Here is a 19438-nt window from a genome sequence, read left to right on the forward strand (position 1 = left end):
AGGACGCTCCGTCAGGGGTGCCGGAGGGCAGATGGTTTGTGCCAGAGACCCTACGCCCTAGAGTCATGGATGAGTCCCACTCGTCGGCTCTCGCCGGGCATCCAGGGTTCCAGGGGACCCTGGAGCTTTGCTCCCGATACTTCTGGTGGCCAGGCATGTCTCAGGAGATCCGCAACTTTGTGAGGGGTTGCTCGGTCTGTGCTCGCAATAAGAGTCGGCGGCGTCCTCCGGAGGGTCCTCTGAGACCACTACCGGTTCCTTCCAGTCCCTGGTCTCACTTATCAGTAGATTTCATCACTGACCTACCTGAATCCCAGAAGTGCACCACTATCTTAGTGGTGGTCGACCGGTTCTCAAAGATGGCACATTTTGTGGCGTTAAAAAAGCTACCCTCGGCAAAAGAATTTGCCACGATTTTTGTAAAGGAAATAATTCGCCTACATGGGGTTCCCCAGAATATTGTATCTGATCGCGGGGTTCAGTTTGTGTCGCAGTTTTGGCGTGCCTTCTGCAGAAACCTGGGAACGTCGCTTTCCTTCTCGTCAGCGTTCCACCCGCAGACTAATGGTCAGACTGAGCGGAAGAACCAAGACTTAGTGCAATATTTACGGTTGTTTGCCAGCGAAAAGGCTTACCAGTGGGCAGAGTTCCTGCCGTTGGCAGAGTTTGCACTAAACAACCGCCTTTGTTCTTCTACTGGGGTGTCTCCATTTTTTAGTGTATACGGTCAGCATCCTCGCTTCCTTACAGCAATCCCTACTCCATCGCTCTGTCCGGCAGCGGATGACGCCACAGATACGCTTCGGGGAGTATGGAAAGAGGTGCAGAGAAACTTGGAGGCAGCGGGGGCCCGTATGCAGTTGCGCAGTGGGAAGAGTCTGTCTGTGTCTGAACCTTACAGGGTGGGACAGAAGGTATACCTGTCTTCTAAAAATCTCAAATTGCGGGTCCCGTCCTTGAAGCTGGCGCCACGTTACGTGGGGCCGTTTGCCATCACACGTGTGGTGAACCCACTCGCCTACGAGCTGGGGTTGCCAGCCACATGGAGGGTTCACAGGGTATTCCATAAGTCGCTGCTGAAACCTTTTGTCCCTCACTGCCAGTTATTGGTTCTGCTAGCCTCTAGTCAGGTCTATTCTAGTCTGTCCTAGTTGCTTGTCAGTATCCTTTCGTTTGCCTGTGAGCTACACCTCCAGCCTTGATTCACCTAGTAGTTTTGTTGGTCTGTTACACCTGCCTCTCCTGTCGGCACTCTGTCCCCTGTTAGTAGTTCCATCCAGGTAGTCGCCAGGTCCCTAGCCAGCGCAGGGACTGCCGCCCAGTTGTCCGCCTGGGGTTAGCCAGGGCCGAGGCAAGTAGGCAGGGACAGTGGGGTGCAGGAGATCAGGGCACCCCAACTGGCGCTCGGGGGGCAGAGTGCCGTAACAGTAGCTTTTCAGAAAGCGCTGAACCACCAAATTAAAGACGTGGGCCAAGCATGGCACGTGCGTGAGGCTGCCGAGCTGCAGAGCCGCCACCAGGTTACGGCCGTTGTCACACACGACCATGCCCGGTTGGAGGCTCAGCGGCGCAAGCCAACGGTCGGTCTGCTCTGTCAGACCCTGCAGCAGTTCGTGGGCCGTGTGCCTCCTATCTCCTAAGCTGAGTAGTTTCAGCACGGCCTGCTGACGCTTGCCCACCGCTGTGCTGCCACGCCGCGCGACACCGACTGCTGGCGACGTCCTGCTGCTGCTGACACATCTAGATTGCGAGACAGAGGTTGAGGAGGAGGAGGGTGCTTTAGTGGAAGAAGCATACACTGCCGAACATACCACCACCAAGCTGGGGCCCGCAATTCTGGGGGTGGGTAGGACGTGAGCGGTCCCAGGCTCTGACTCTGTCCCAGCCTCCACTAAATTCACCCAATGTGCCGTCAGGGAGATGTAGTGGCCCTGCCCACCTGTGCTTGTCCACGTGTCCGTAGTTAAGTGGACCTTGCCACTAACCGCATTGGTGAGGGCGCGTACAATGTTGCGGGAGACGTGGTCGTGCAGGGCTGGGACGGCACATCGGGAAAAGGCTGGTCAATTTGGCAATGTGCACGTTTAATGCTTGAGACTGCGGGTGCGCGGCGGCGTATTTGCGCTTGCGCTAGTGACAGCTGGACGCTGTGCTGTGAGACATTGCTGGATGGGGCCGAGGACAGCGGAGGTGAGGGTGTGGGTGCAGGCCAGGAGACGGTAGTGCCTGTGTCCTGAGAGGGGGGGTTGTATCTCAGTGGCAGGTTGGGGCACAGGGGGAGAGGCAGCGGTGCAAACCGGAGGCGGTGAACGGACTTCGTCCCACCTTGTGGGGTGCTTGGCCATCATATGTCTGCGCATGCTGGTGGTGGTGAGGCTGTTGGTGGTGGCTCCCCGGCTGATCTTGGTGCGACAAAGGTTGCACACCACTGTTCGTCGGTCGTCAGGCGTCTCGGTGAAAAACTGCCAGACCTTAGAGCACCTCGGCCTCTGCAGGGTGGCATGGCGCGAGGGTGCGCTTTGGGAAACAGTTGGTGGATTATTCGGTCTGGCCCTGCCTCTACCCCTGGCCACCGCACTGCCTCTTGCAACCTGCCCTGCTGCTGCCCGTGCCTCCCCCTCTGAAGACCTGTCCTGTGTAGGCGTTGCACACCAGGTGGGGTCAGTCACCTCATCGTCCTGCTGCTCTTCCTCCGAATCCTCTGTGTGCTCCTCCCTCGGACTTACTGCCCTTACTACTATCTCACTGCAAGACAACTGTGTCTCATCGTCATCGTCCTCCTCACCCACTGAAAGGTCTTGAGACAGTTGGCGGAAGTCCCCAGCCTCATCCCCCGGAACCCGGGAACTTTCCAATGGTTGGGCATCAGTGACGATAAACTCCTCTGGTGGGAGAGGAACCACTGCTGCCCAATCTGAGCAGGGGCCCGAGAACAGTTCCTGGGAGTCTTCCCGCTCCTGAGCATGTGTCATTGTAGTGGAGTGAGGAGGCTGGGAGGAAGGAGGAGCAGCAGACAGAGGATTCGGATTTGCAGCAGTGGACGGCGCAGAACTGTGGCTGGACGATAGGTTGCTCGAAGCACTTTCTGCCATCCAGGACAGGACCTGCTCACACTGCTCATTTTCTAATAAAGGTCTCCCGCGTGGACCCATTAATTGGGCGATGAATGTGGGGACGGCAGAAACGTGCCTCTCTCCTAATCGCGCAGCAGTCAGCTGCGACACACCTGGATCAGGAGCTCGGCCTGTGCCCACACCCTCACTTGGCCCTCCGCGTCCTCGCCCACGTCCACGTCCTCTAGGCCTACCCCTACCCCTCAGCATGCTGTATTACCAGTGATTTGATTTCCCAGGCAGGAAAGAAATTGGCGCAAGGCTGCACTCAACCGTAGCTGGTTGCGTCTGATTTTTTAACGTTCTCCACGCAGCACACACGTACCCAGAGCCCTTAGGACTGACAGAGGCAGGGCAAATATACTTTTTTCACTTTTGTTTAAAAGGATAGGCCCACTGCGTCTATTCACTGAATAATAAGTTTAATAACTGACACTGTGTTGCGGCCCTGCAAAAGTGTCACAGAACTTTACTGTTGCAGAGTTATTAACTGTGGCAGAGCAGGTATTTCCCAGGCAGGAAAGAAATTGGCGCAAGGCTGCACTCAACCGTAGCTGGTTGCGTCTGATTTTTTTACGTTCTCCACGCAGCACACACGTACACAGAGCCCTTAGGACTGACAGAGGCAGGGCAAATATACTTTTTTCCCTTTTGTTTAAAAGGATAGGCCCACTGTACCTATTCAATGACTAATAACTGTGTTGTGGCCCTGCCTACACAATTCTGTGCCTGTAGTATCAATGCTGGGTGCAATGCTCTGCACCGCCGATTTTCAGAAGAAAAAAAAAAAGCAACACAGCTAACAGCAGCCTGCACAGTACTCCACACAGTTAAATGTGGCCCTAGAAAGGACCGTTGAGGTTCTTGAAGGCTACACTCACTCCTAACACTCTCCCTGCCTAAGCACCACTTCTGTCCCTAATGCCGGCTGCAATGCTCTGCACTGCCGATTTTGAGAAAGAAAAAAAAATTCTCCACTGCTAACAGCAGCCTGCACACACGTAGATGTGGCCCTAAGAAGGACCGTTGGGGTTCTTGAAGCCTACACTCACTACAAATTCTTTCCCTACAGCAACTCCAATAGAACAGCACTTTCCCTCAGCTAACTCACACGGCATCTGAGGCGAGCCGCGGGAGGGGCCGACTTTTATACTCGGGTGACATCTGATCGCCCCAGCCACTCACAGCAGGGGGGTGGTATAGGGCTTGAACGTCACAGGGGGAAGTTGTAATGCCTTCCCTGTCTTTCAATTGGCCAGAAAAGCGCGCTAACGTCTCAGAGAGGAAAGTGAAAGTAACCTGAACACCGCGTGGTGCTCGTTACGAGTAACAAGCATCCCGAACACGCTAATATTCGCCCGAGCATCAAGCTCGGACGAGTACGTTCGCTCATCTCTATAAATTATATAAATTACATGCAATAGCCTGCATTTTTTACCTTTTATCCCCCCTGTAGGCTCAATTTGTAATTGTCAGTGGCCCATGATCTAGTGGGTGGAGACTAGCTGCTACAACATCTCCCATACAGTGCACACGTAGAGAATCAGGATCTATTCTTCTCTAGCTCTTTGCAGCAGACAAGCAGAAGCAGCAGACATACTGAGCAGTGTATTAGCAATCAAGTGTATTATATATGCTACAATGCAAATATATAGTAAGTATAGCTGATCAAAAAATACTATCACATAAATCAGACATAATCCCCACAGTCATAGTTCTCCATAAGCTAGTGTCTACAACCATATTGTCCATAATATCGTCCTCAGGGCTCAAAATCACACTAGGCACAGCTATGCTGTCCCAAAAAGCCAGCCATGGTATACTTTAGTACCACATAATGTAAACCATATTGCTCAGAGCTACAGTTTTGTGTCCTCAATCATAGCTCTGAACTCTGCCAACCGTGTTCTGTATTTCTCCACTTCTAGAAGCCACACGTCTGTAGAAAATCAGTGAGCAATGAAAAATGACTTCATCTTCCTGTACACAATTCTGCAGCACTGTATATAAAGACTGGCTTAGGACGTAGAGGGTCTGGTAGTAGTAGTTATTATGGACTCCTACCAGAACAGCTACACTGCTGTCTACCATAGAAAAGCAAAGCAGTCTCTTCTACCTTTCCATCTTAATATGCTACTGGCTGCAGTCATATAACACATCTCTGCCCTAATGAAGCATAGCTAAAATATAGCCAATCAATAAATACTGAGCAAAACAAATAGCAAGTAGACATTTTCCACAGTTACCAGATTGCATATACTCTAACATAAGCTTATAAAGGGACTGAAAATCATTAATCACATTTTTCATATATAGGAAGGTACACTTTAAACTACTGGTATATTTAACCTGTTTACATGGGAAAATTGGAAAAAGCTAGACTAAGGCCTCATGTCCACAGGGAAAATCCGGCCTGCTACGGATTCTCCATGTAGAATCCGTAGCGGGTCCCTCCTGCCCCGCGGACATTAGGCATTAAAATAAGAATAATCTCACCTGCTGCGGGCCGTGCGTGTCTTCCCTTCTTTGCGGCCGGATCTTCTTTCTTCGGCCCGGCACATCCGCCGGGCCGAAGAAAGAAGATCCTGCCGCGAAGGAAGGAAGATCTGCATCGCCTGGAGCAGGTGAGTTTAATTCAGGCGCGGATCCGGACGGCTTCCATAGGCTTCAATAGAAGCCTGCGGGAGCCGTACCCGCGGGAGACCCGCACCTAAATGGAGCATGTCCATTTTTTTTCATGCTCCAGAATTTTTTAAATTCACTTTTATTGACCATCCGCGGGTATTTATCTACCCGCGGGTGGTCAATGCATTCCAATGGGGCGCGGATCCGCTGCAGATTTTAATTCTTCTTTTCCCCGTGGACATGAGGCCTAATAGTTGGTTAACTATATCATTTATTTATCTCTCAGCTTGCCACATATATATATTTATTATACTTTTCATCCACAATTAATTGCTAAATTTCCAATAATTCAGAACTAGAAAATATTGCAGACTTGTTGTTTTCAAACAATCAAATTCTCAGAATCGTACAGGAAGAATTTCTTTTGAACTTAAAAATGTAACCAGTTACTCCAAACAAGAGCCTGTTGACAGGAAGAGAGTAGTGGAAGTAAAGTTGTGAAGCGCAATGAAAACAATGGCATACCATGGAGTAGATGACCTCCTCTAACTTCCTATAATATAGTTATGTAATTCCCTTAATCCCAGAGGAGACTCATAAAGCAAACAGCAGTTTTATTAAAGCACACAGAATCATCACTTTTCCTGTTTTTCTCTAATAAGGTCACCTGGAAAATATATATTCAGCCATTCACGCTTGTTGTTTGCTACCATAATGGATGTTACAAAAGGAACACGGATGTGTAATGCAGAAATGTAGAGCACCTAACAATATTGTGGTGACTAAGGGAATAAAAAGGTGCAAAACAGTTTTTGTAAATTCCCTTTTATGGATTCTTGTTATGAATCAATATAATATTGTGTTTTTTACACAAAGGAATTAACGGATGTGCATTTACAATATACAGAATAATCAGCTCACACAAAATAGCTTCCAGAGTGCCTGTGGGCTTTCTTGTACAGGTAGTGCCAGATACTAATTTCAGAGAAGGAACATCACTCTTGGGTAACACCCAGGGCTTAAACAGATGAATGTGATACTCCGCGTTTTTGATTTTGATCTCAATGGGTTCGTTCTCACATTTTTTTTAGCGAAAAAAAAAAGGCACTGCTGTATCTTGTACATTTGTGCACCAATAGCCCCATAGAGGTCTGCCAATGTGGCTATGCACTGAATGCCGCACGCAGCCGCGATCAACTAATTAGCCATTTAGATCAGGATGGGATGATTCCCCTGCCTGTGTGAATGAGCAGTGCCTGCATGAAACTGCTCCATATATGTGCAGGTATGAGCACAAAATATACTTGTTCACTGTGCAGAAAAAATGCGCAGAAGTGATCGTATTGCGTAACATGCTCGTCTGTCCTCATTATTAGGCCAGTTTCACACAACAGTACAGATAGTCCCCTACTTCCAAACATTCGAGTTATGAACATCGCAAGATACAAACAACCCTGTCCTGCAGTATGACGTAATGCTATGGCATAACATCATACTGTGCAGGGACCCGGCAGGCAGACTATCAAGCCCACTATCTGCACATGGAAATTCTACTGCACAGTCCGGAGCATTTATGCATCCAAAGGGTCATTCGGACTGCCGTAGGCACAAATAAGCTTGGCAGCACGGAACGTTGTTGCGCCTTAATGAGGGGAATGTCTTGCCCTTTGCAGTTCAAATTCTGCGCAGAACACAGGAGTTTGAAAATTAACACGGGAAGACAGGTGCCGTCCGATCTCCCCCGCATGTAGTTTAATGCGATTTGTATGGCTGGGAAAAGGGGTGGTGAAAACAAAACCACTGAAATCCCTTAGAGATCAGTGGTTTCGTTTTATCCCATTATATGATTATCACGGCCGTATAAGGGGACAAAACCACGGTCGTCTGAATCCGCCCTAAAACACAGTCAAAATCAGTGCTATTGGTGCAGATTTTGACTCTAAATCAATTACGTATCCACAGCGGATAAAGCACTCATCTTGTGCCCCGACACCCGGCAGCTTCTAGCGAGCGCTAAGCATCTGGTTAGTTGATACACAAGTGGCATCACTGAAATAATGGCTTGATGCAGCATTTCTAACATATTACAAGCAAATTGTAACTTGTCTGTAATACGCATCCGTAATACAATGTATTATATGGTACGCCATCAGTAGTTCATCAATATTTGATCTGTATTCGTCTCTGTTTATTTTATTTTCTGCTGGATAAATAGTAAATACTGATCAATATTTGCCCAATGGAAAAAAATAGCAATAAGGTGGCAAAAATGAAAAAAAAAAAAGGTGATGCTGCATTTTTAAAAAGTATTGACAACAGGGTTTGAAGTGTGTATAGAGTTGTGTATAGGCTTTCAATATGGCACAAATTTGAAAGGATTGTCCCCCAATAATAATAACTGATCACTGGGCCAACTTCGGGTTTTTTTCAATGAGAAAACTCCTTTAAGACTTCTTTAAAATAGGGGTGGCCGACTTCTTGTAGTTCCCATTGAACAATGGCACATGTGGACCCGATGTCGGTCGTGCAGCACAGTAAGCGAAGACTGGCAGGGAGCTCTGGAGCAGCAATGGAATGGCTGGGGATCTAAGAGCTAAGTACTTTTATTATTTTATACAATTTCCCACCATTCCTTGATCCTGGACAGCCCCTTCAACATCAATAGGGGAAAATATGATGCATTGATAACCACATGTAGTAATACACTGGGTGAACCCCACCTTATGACTTATCTGACATCTGATTTTACAGTACTCTATACTATAAGCTCTTGTAAGACTGATAGAATGATAACATTATACTGACAGTGTCATTTTATGTCCATTATTGCATATCACATTCTAGTTTCAACCACCAATGCTATCAACACTGCATCTACAGTACATCTCCAACCTCTTGCTGCACACATTTCCTATCTTCATTAAGCTTATGTTTGTTTTTCTAGCTAACCAGCCTTCTCATGTGTTTTTCTAGGATTGTTAAATGATGACTATTCTACATTCTTGTGCTTTTTCCTGTTTTTTCACAAAGGATATGGGACCAAAACCTTTTTAGGACACCACATGAACTTTAGTAAAAGTAAACTGATTGTTCTTGTCTACAGTCTTTTAACTTAAAAAGTAAACTATCTCTCTTTATAATATGCAGAAAATACAGTTCACTATGCAGCAGATGGGGTAACCAAAATATACAATATTTATTTAAAACCCAGACTTAAAGTGAACAACCATAATAGGGATTAGGCCGTTTCGGAAGTCCAGCACTGAGGCATCTTACAGGTGACATCACCCGGCCACACAGGACTAATGACATCCCAAAAACCGGTCACACAGGCTTCTAATGTAGAAGCTCCAACACAGGTTAACGGGACCTTATTCATTGGCTGCAGCAGTCACGTGTGTAAACAATCTACGGCACAGCTGCAGCCGATGTAAACAGAGAGTGAAGGATGACAGCAGCGGCAGGGGAGTAGTGTGGCAAGCAAGAAGTAAGTATAGAAGTTTTTGTTTTAAATAACTTATGTGTTCTCCCACTGCTACCAATGTTTAGGGTTCTCAGAAAACTGCTTTAATAAAAGTTTGTTTAGCAAGTAAAGTAACTCATAAACAAGATAAAATGTATTTTCCTGTTTTGCCCAGTGTGCAGAATTTTTACTTCATCCTCTAGAACTGCTTTGCTGTTCTTATTCAATGCCAAATTATAGGTCAGACTTATGCTCCAGGGTACTTATCACCTTAGAGGTTTGGGGGTCCTCCACCACCTACCCATCCTGCCTAGACAGGTTCTTCTAATCAATTTCTAAGAATCACACATGGATGGGGGAACCAGTTTTTCTGTGAGGAGTAAGGGAGTTTTGGCGTCCGAGCGGAGGCTTGCCATCGTGGGGAAGACCATGGGAACTAAGTTGGTTGTTACGGCTGGCTCTGAGATCTTCCCTAACAATGGCGGAAAATGGACCCGCTCGGTCGCGCACAGCGCAGAAACAAGCAGAAGTAAACGGTGGTAGCATTTCCCAACTAATATGTCATGTGATGCCAGTACCTCTTCTTGAGAGATCGGTCACTTGATTTAAATAAAGGAGTCCATAGCCAGAAAGATAGTTTTCTAACTGGAAGTACACGGTTTTTCTTTAGTCACATAATCCAACTTTGATTTTCCAAGCATAAGGTACGTTGACAATCTTAGGGATAACACTTTTGATAATTTTCTTCCAATTCCACTATGTTACACACACACATTCCTAGAAGTCACTTTCCTTCCTAATATCTAGATGTCCTAAGTCTCAGTTATCTGATAGATGATCCCTGGGGGTACGATGCTGACATGGTGGGAAACACAGAACTCTGCCCTTCCTTAATTGCTTGTTACTTCCTCCGACTGTCATAGCAGGAATCATCAACTCCGAGCTTCAGTCAGGCATGTGGTTATCTCCACTGAAGGAAGTTGTTGGCCTGTCTGTCTATGTAACTCCCATAGACTTGAGTGAAGATGGCAATTGTTACAAAGTAGGGTCTTTGCCACTAGCTTACCTCTCTCGGTGACAATGTAACACACTCAGGTCCTCCTCTTGGCAGATGGTGGTTCCTAGTGCCTGCATTGTCCGTGGCTGCTGTCCAGATGGCATGATAGGCACTCCCATCTATCCTCTTAAAGGGCCAGTGTGCACCTATCTCTTGGCCCCTCATCAGTGATTTGTGATCTCTGGGTATATGAGGCATCCTCCCACTGGGAAGAGTGCCTGAGTATCAGGGTCTTTTTAGTCTGTCTCAAGGTGTGCTCTCAAGTTTGGTCTGACTTCACCCTGACCCCAGCACATCAATCTGACTACGTCTTTGTTTACTGTCTGCCCTGAATTCTGTATTAAAACTGTTCTCTATGACCCAACCTCTGGCTTTGTTCCTTGTGCTGTTTGACTACACTCCTATTCACACCCTCAGGTACTGCACCTAGGCCTTAAGTAGCATCAGTCACGACAGTACTGGGATCACTTCTTAAACAACAGCCTCCAGCGAAGCCCAAATCTTAACTGGTGAGGCTACAGAATAAAGACTGGGAAACCACAGGTGTTGTCCCAGGAATTGGCCCAAAGCCATAACTAGTCTGTGGCTCAGTGGATCCACATCCGCTAATCCTGACAGCCACCTCTCCTACACTACATATTGTTGCTATAAAGAACAGGTAGGGTCAGGGTCCAGGAAGTGGGATGTTGGCCCTCACCATGATTTCAATGGGTTCATTCACATAAACGTATTTTGCACACTCCTTTCATTAGGCTAAATAGAATTTTAATCCACAGAATGGGTGTGTCACACTCACGTGTGAACTGGCCCTGTGTGCGCAAAAAGTACAGTACTATGTGCATAAACGTGTACAAATCAACCTCATTGATGCGCAAATACAGTGCGTTTTTGCGCAAAAGCTTGTGTGAAGCTGCGCTAAATACTGTAAGTCTACCTCACCATGACCATTGAGTTACACAGCCAGATAATGCTTTTAAGTGCTCATTCACATGGGCACCTACGGTTTTGGTTCATGAAATACGTAGCGTTTTCATGGACTGAAACTGTGTGTCTTTCCTGCTTACTTCGACCTTTTTATGTATTTTTTGGACACTTATTCATTGCGTTTTTCAAGGAGACCCCATTGATTTCTCCTGCTTTCACGTGTAAATACCTAGAGAATACGCATGATGCGTGCATATTTACACGATCCAATTGACTTTAATGGGCAATTTAATATGAACCAAAATAGGACGTGCTGCAATTTATTTCACGTGCGGCAAATATGTGCATGAAAAAAGCATGTCTGAATACCCCAATACAAATCAGTGGGGTATAAGTTCTCTATACTATGCACATGTGAATGAGGCCTTGTCAGACCATTTATGGTGCCCTCTCTGAGGGTCACCTACTGTAGTGACAGATGCTGATTTATACGTTCTGTCACTGACGTGGCAATATGCTGCTATTTTTTAGAACTTACGGGTTATCCCTTGCAGTACAATGGCAGCACTGTGAGACAGCAGTTCAGTGTATTGATGAGACTTCCCCTGCCCACCTACTGCTAATTCACAGCTTTTTCTGCAAAGTAAGGCCGGCTTCATGTTTGGACCCATTGATGTCACTGGGTTCGTTCACATGCGCATATTTTGGCGCTCGCATTTCGGCTGTGCATAAAAGATAGAACAAGCTCTATATTTCTGCATATTTGCGCACCAAAGGTCCCTGTAGAAGTCAATGAGGAGTGTGCAAATGTCGAATATGTGCGCAATACGCATGGAGATGCGTGAACACATTAGGAACTCATTAGACAAATTAGCCATTTAAATCTGTGTGTGTTTGTGTCCCGCATACAAAAATACATGCACTATGGGTAGAAAAAGTACAGTAAAATAGGCCAACATACGTGCAAAAGAGCCTCGTTCATAGCGCAAAAAAGTTGCACTAAGGCAAGCACAATTGCACTTATGCTCATGTGAAGACGACCTAAAGCAAGTTTCACAAAGTATATTTCAGGTGCATTTATGCGACTGTCCTGGTCCAACCACGGGCCTACTTACCCAAACTTAGAGCATTACAGAGAGGACAGCATAAATGGGCAGACAGGTTGCCTTTAAGAGGGTGCTCTCATCAAGACAACCCCACTATACAACAATACTAGCCTGGTGATCAACTTGTAAGAAATATATAACCTTATTATGTGTGACTTTATTTGTCGCCTTGTGTTTGAATGTTTCCCCTTTTTTTCTTGTCTTGTTTTCGTGAAGCTGCCAACGAACACTTACAGAGCTACTGATTGCTTGGAAACGGCTTCAAGCTGTGCGCAGGAGCCTGGCGTTAGTATGGGGCCAGGCTGAACCTGACACCGGAAGGACAGAGTTGCGGCCCTGATCATTACTTTGTCTTTACAAATGAAGAAATCAGTGCAGATAAACTAATCAGATTATATTGGTTAGTGACCTATTACGTGGTTTTCAGCACATTTTGAAAAATATTCAGAAAGTGGACAACTCCTTTAAGTGCTACGTAACAGGTGGGAACATGGCCTAAGTAATAAATTTGGTTGTAATTATATTATATTGCTTGGGCATAAAAGCAACGCAAAACAATCACTCTAGGCTAATCTAACAAGGCCACCAACTCATTCAGCAGCTGGCATGTGGTCATAATTGCTAAAATTAATTAGCCTAAGGAAACTAGGCCATGTGACCAGAGTATTCTGCATAGCATATGTGCTGGTTGTCATAACAGCATCAATTAGAGAATTTCAGAACTGGTCTGTACTTATGCCTAGGGTTCTACAAATGCAATTTCTGAATAAGAGAGATTAAAATATACAGTATAATTGTGTCTACTGGAAAATCACTACCGCTAGTAGAAGACAAAAAGTACCAAAAAGACCTGCAATAAAACAACCTTAACCCCTTAAAGACACTGCCTTTTTTTACTTCCTTTTCCCAACTTTCATAAATAACTCTTTTACTTTTCTGTCGACGTCGCTGTCTTGGGGCTTGTTTTCTGCAGGACGAGTTGTATTTTTTAACTGGTACTATTTAATGTAGCATATAATGTACTGAAGAGGGGTTTTTTTTCATTACTGAAAAAAATAAAGGAAGTAATAGTAAAAAAAAACTTGTCTCCATATTAATAACAATAAAAAGAAATTAAAGCATATTTAGCATCGCCGCATCCATTAAAGTCTGATCTATTAAAGTTACACTTTATTTATCCCACACAGTAAACATCAGAAAAAAATAAACAACACCAGAATTGCGCAATTTTTGTCTTCCACAGCGATTCTTTCTTGGCTCCAGACTAACAAGCAGAGACCCTGGTAGCTCATCGGCCGGCAGTCTCAGAGCTCACTAAGCGAAGCAGCCAAACTACTCACCTCTTAGTGACTCTTTCAAGCATACCAGGCGACCCTCTGCACGGCTGCTTCTCAAACCTTGCGTCATACCTGCTGGCCTCCTGCCCACTGCCAACTCATCAGCTTTCAGTGCGCCACCACTTCTCCCAATGAACAGGCTTTTTTCAGCTTCTAGCTCACTGCTAACTTCCGAGAGAACAGGCCTCAGGTCTAACTATCTCATAGGCCAACAAAAGTTCTACTAGATACCACACATGGACCATCCACAATTTCCCATTGCTTTTATCTCCTCCTAATTATCCTTCCAGCATACTGGCATCAGCACACACTAGGCTTTACTGGGCCCTTACTGATATCCATATCACTCCTGTAGCTGACAAAAAAAGAAGCCTTGCAATCTGTTGCCTAGATGACCTGCAGCAAAGAGCCATCATAAACTGTATACAGAATAAGACGACAATCACATATACTGTAAATGTGCAAGCAGAAACAAATAAATAAATATAGCACTAAGCAGTCTCATATTGAAATGCAGGTTGTTGCGGATGGGACGGAAATAAGGTGAGTAGAGGCAAAGTTCAATTTTGTAGCCCTCAAAAAAACTTTTTTACTGTACATCCTTACAAGCTTTCACTATATGGCAGGATACCACACTTAAAATGTTGCAGCAACAGGTACAGTTCATAGGAAAATATGTCTTAGGGTGCGTTCACACGAGCGCATAAATGGCGCGTTTTTGCGACCAAACGTATATACGTGACCATCTGAGGCGATGGTTTCGAATGTATTCGTTCACATGGGCGATTTTACGGCACGTAAAAACGGCAACCCGCAGAAAACCGAACATACGCGACCGAAATACATGCCGACGTATATTCGATGGCCGAAAAGATCGTTTGAAAAGTAGGAACAAACGAAAAAACGCTTTCTAGCTCTGGTCATGATCGGCGAAAAACGTTCTTTCCGGCGATTATACGCTGCGCACGTGCGAACGAAAAAACGCCTATGCTCGTGTGAATGCACCCTCAAAGCCACAAAGGCTAACTTATTTACAGCAGCATCATAAAGAGGATGCTAGCAGTGACTAGACAGATCTACTCCCTAGGGGGAATTACCCATTGCAGGAGTGATATAAATAAATAAATCTTGGTATTTGTATAGCGCCAACTTATTCCGCAGCGTATTGAGGTAATTATTATTTATTACCCCCCACCCACCACCACCACCACCACCCCAACAAGCTGGGTTCTCATTTTACCGACCTCAGAAGGATGGAGGGCTGAGTCAAACTTGAGCCGGCTACCTGAATCAAGTGGGGATTGAACTTTCAACCTTCAGGTCATTGGCAAGAGCTCACACTCTGCGCCACACAAGTCTATGACACAGGTAGATGCCCTCTGGTCTCTCTCAAATGGGTTCCAGTGCACCCCAGAATGGGCACGTTGCAGAGAAGCTTCTGCCCGTTCCTGCCTCACAGCTGGCCACACTCACAGAAATTGTCCCAATTCTTCCAGGCTACCGTGAGGCCGCAGGCAAACTCAACCCGCCTTCCATGCAAACCCACTCAAGCCTGGACCGAGGTCTGTTTCTCATTCTTGAGGTCTTCTCACTTATCTGTTGTCATCAGTTATTGGTGGTCTAACTTGGCTGATCTTCTGTTGTCAAATTCAGGTCTTTTCTAATTAGGTGGGGAAATCCGAAACAAAATCTGTGTCAAAATCTGCATCAAATGAGATGCATTTTCCATTGCAGAAAATCTACAGCAACTTTGCCCCATGGGAGTTAGCCTATGTGACCCAGATCTACTCCTATACCGAGACCCTCTGTTATCTGTGTCAAGTGAGAACACATCACGTGAGTTGTAGTGCTGTATAAACTCTTTCTAATAAGAGCATGGATCTGCAAGTCATATGAATTATTTTACTTTTCACTGGTCTCTTGTTCTATGAATATTTTCCTGGTATCCTCATGTGATAAAACAGTGATGATACCGTATGCCTGGAAATACCCTGAAAGTACTGAAGGATGACAAACGATAATAACCTCACAGTATTTAAATATAGTTTTACCGGACTCATAAATAGAATTCTTTAGTGAGCAGTGATTGGAAAAAATGTAGAGCCACAGTTGACGAGTGACAAAGTATATATAGTAGATCACGCACAGTATGAATGTGAGCCATGGCCAATTTGTACTGGAAATCACAATGATATAAAATTACAATGCGTGTCTGGAATGTTGACACCGTTCCCTGAAATTGCTTACTCATGCTGAGTTTCTGGGGAAGCCAGGACATAATGCTCGGTCGTGGTCACATGCTTGCTATTACTACCGGCAACACATTATACTAATCAAATGCCTTAGATGATGCCTTATGTGTTATGTAGTCTGCATACTCAGGATATTACCTGTTCTTTCTCTAGCTCGCCTTCTGTTTCTCACTTCTCAAACATATTTGTAGTGATCTGATTTAATGATGGTAAATGCAGTTTTAGACAAAGCAATGTTGGTGCAAAATTTATGTTTTTTAAAGCCATAAGCCACCTGTAGGCCAGTTTTCTTTTACACATACTGTAGATCATACATTAAGGCCTCATGTCCACGGGTAAAAAAGGATTTTAAATCCGCAGCGTTTTTCCCGCAGCGTGATCTGCGCCCCATAGGGATGCATAGGACACCCACAGGTAGTTAAATACCTGCAGATGTCATTTTCCCGTCAGGCACGGATTGCATCTGCGGGAAAACACCCGCGGCATGCTCCAATTTAGTGGGGGTCTCCCGCTGGGACAGCTCCCGCAGGCTTCTATTGAGGCCTATGGAAGCCGTCCGGATCCGCAGAACACCCGTACCTGAATTTCTGCTCTCCAGCACAGTAGCGCGGGAGAGGAGTTAAAAAAAAGTGGAGTGCCCGGCGCATGCGTGCGGCACGCTGCCCACGTGCCGAGCACATCCGCCGGGCCGAAGAAAGAAGATCCACAGCGTCCGAACAGGTGAGTTTAATCTTATTTTAGCCTCAAGGAGGGACCCGCTGCAGGATTCTCCATGGAGAATTCACGGCGGGCCTGATTTTCCCCGTGGACATGAGGCCTAAAGCTTTCATGCAATTTTTGAAACATTTTTTCAAAACAAAGTCAAGAGTGGAATAAAAAAACACAAAAAAGCCTTTTCCTAAGACCCAATGTCCATGGGCGGATCTGATTTCCGGAATCCGCAAATCAAGACGCCCATAGAAATACATGGGCATCCACAAATGCTTTAAAGTATGCAAATTTGTTTTGCAGACCTTTCGGTCCCGAAAACAAATCGCAGCATACATTTTGCTGCAGATCCTGCACGGACAGCTTCTGTTTAAGTCAATGGAAGCTGTCCGATCCTTGGCCAAACAGGAGTTCAAAAAGATTGTGCTGTGCATGCACACAGCGCACCGGACGGCGCTTCCACACACATCTGCAGTGATAAAGAAAGAAGATCCGGACGGGACGCAGGAAACCCGTACGGGATCCGGACAGATATTTATGTGTCCTCGGCGGTGGTCAGGGTGGGATTCTGCTGCAGGCACCCGCATGCGAAATGCGACCCACCCGTGGACATGAAGCCTAAGGCCAGCATCACAAGGATGTATTTGCGCACAATATGCAGAGAGTAGAACCCATTGATTTCAATGGGCTCGTTCACATTTCCGTATTTTGTGCATGCAAAAAAAACATAGCATGCTCCACTTTTCTCCATAGAAGTCAACTGGGCTGTGCAAATGTGCATGCAATATGCAAGGTGATGCGTAATACGCTGCGTAATTCCACTGGAAAAAGTACACATCTGGAACTGATTAGATGAATTAGCCATTTCAATCAGTGTGGCCCTGTTTTCCGCATGCAAATGAGCATGACCTGTAGGCAAAAAAAGTACAGTAAGTATGCCTGCTTATTATATACACATGGAGCTTTTCCTGTTGTTTACGTTAAACATGGTGCACAAACACAGTGTGTTCTTACCCGTTTTTGCTACTCCTTTTTTTGCTCTACCATGTTGATTACAGGCTTCAATATTAATATACCTTGTCTTTGGCTTATCAGCTCTGATAATAAATGAAGTTACCGCTTAGAGGGTCAGAAGCCTGACCACTCATATGATCTATTTTACTGTGCCACATCAGAGCTTGCAAAGATATGTGATGTGCTTGTAACATTGGATTTGGTTTGGTAACTTCTCTCATAAGGGTTGCCCTTTAAAAATGAAGACAACTACATAGTGTACTCAATAAAATCCACTAGTGAACATTACTAAACACAATTGCAAGTACAATGGCATTACCATTACTCATAGGGGCAATAGGCTTCTCTGCCCTGAGTTCATGCTGCTTGTGGTTCAGGCAGCATGAACTTGATCCTTTTGGGTGAAAGGATGTATAACCAAAAATGCAGAGTTGTTGGGGTGCTGCAGATGTCATATAGTTGTCTTGCTGCTGCTAAATAAGAAAGGAATTGTAAATGTGATATTTATGATGCACGTGAGGACGCAACAAGCACCTGATGTTTCAGAGAAGTGATATGTAGCACATTTAGAACTGAAGCAAATTGGTATGCTTGATGTCAGTGATTAGAGATGAGTGAGCACCAAAATGCTCGGGTGCTCGTTACTCGGGACGAAATTACCGCAATGCTCGAGGGTTCGTTTCGAGTAACGAACCCCATTGAAGTCAATGGGCGACCCGAGCATTTTTGTATATCGCCGATGCTCGCTAAGGTTTTCATTTGTGAAAATCTGGGCAATTCAAGAAAGTGATGGGAACGGCACAGCAACGGATAGGGCAGGCGAGGGGCTACATGTTGGGCTGCATCTCAAGTTCCTAGGTCCCACTATTAAGCCACAATAGCGGCAAGAGTGGGCCCACCCCTCCCAACAACTTTTACTTCTGAAAAGCCCTCATTAGCAATGCATACCTTAGCTAAGCACCACACTACCTCCAACAAAGCACAATCACTGCCTGCATGACACTCCGCTGCCACTTCTCCTGGGTTACATGCTGCCCAACCCCCCTGCACGACCCAGTGTCCACAGCGCACACCAAAGTGTCCCTGCGCAGCCTTCAGCTGCACTCATGCCACACCACCCTCATGTCTATTTATAAGTGCGTCTGCCATGAGATGGAACCGCAGGCACACACTGCAGAGGGTTGGCACGGCTAGGGAGCGACCCTCTTTAAAAGGGGCGGGGCGATAGCCCACAATGCTGTACAGAAGCAATGAGAAATATAATCCTGTGCCACCGCCATCAGGAGCTGCACACGTGGGCATAGCAATGGGGAACCTATGTGCCACACACTATTCATTCTGTCAAGGTGTCTGCATGCCCCAGTCAGACCGCGGTTTTTTATAAATAGCCACAGGCAGGTACAACTCCGCAATGGGAATTCCGTGTGCACCCACAGCATGGGTGGCTCCCTGGAACCCACCGGCTGTACATAAATGTATCCCATTGCAGTGCCCATCACAGCTGAGGTAACGTCCGATTAAATGCAGGTGGGCTTCGACCCACACTGCATGCCCCAGTCAGACTGGGGTTCTTTAGAAGTGGACACATGCAGTTACAACTCCCTGTGGACCCACAGCATGGGTGGGTGCCAGGAAGCCACCGGCAGTACATAAATATATCCCATTGCATTGCCCATCACAGCTGATGTAACGTCAGCTTTAATGCAGGTCGGCAAAAAATTAATTGGATTACACTGTAGGCGAGGGCCCCAAAAAATTGGTGTACCAACAGTACTAATGTACCTCAGAAAAATTGCCCATGCCCAACCAAGAGGGCAGGTGAAACCCATTAATCGCTTT

At 46.0% G+C, this 19438-nt stretch overlaps 2 long non-coding RNA genes across 3 annotated transcripts in view; one reads left to right on the forward strand and one right to left on the reverse strand.

Moving 5' to 3' along the window:
* Positions 1–13686, reverse strand: part of LOC136610690 (uncharacterized) — a 70450-nt gene extending 56764 nt beyond the window's left edge. The window contains exon 1 of one of the 2 annotated variants that reach the window (XR_010790147.1): positions 13629–13686. This is a non-coding gene — a long non-coding RNA (uncharacterized lncRNA). Of the gene's footprint in view, positions 1–10267; positions 10317–13628 lie in introns of those variants that run through there. The other variant, XR_010790148.1, reaches the window with a different exon arrangement.
* On the forward strand, positions 9170–13599 carry LOC136610691 (uncharacterized). The gene is made up of 3 exons (XR_010790149.1): positions 9170–9225; positions 12505–12688; positions 13532–13599. It is a non-coding gene; the product is annotated as an uncharacterized lncRNA (long non-coding RNA).
* Positions 13687–19438: the final 5752 nt, after the last annotated feature.

This window comes from Eleutherodactylus coqui, chromosome 2, assembly GCF_035609145.1.
Source record: "Eleutherodactylus coqui strain aEleCoq1 chromosome 2, aEleCoq1.hap1, whole genome shotgun sequence".
Classification (NCBI taxonomy): domain Eukaryota; kingdom Metazoa; phylum Chordata; class Amphibia; order Anura; family Eleutherodactylidae; genus Eleutherodactylus; species Eleutherodactylus coqui.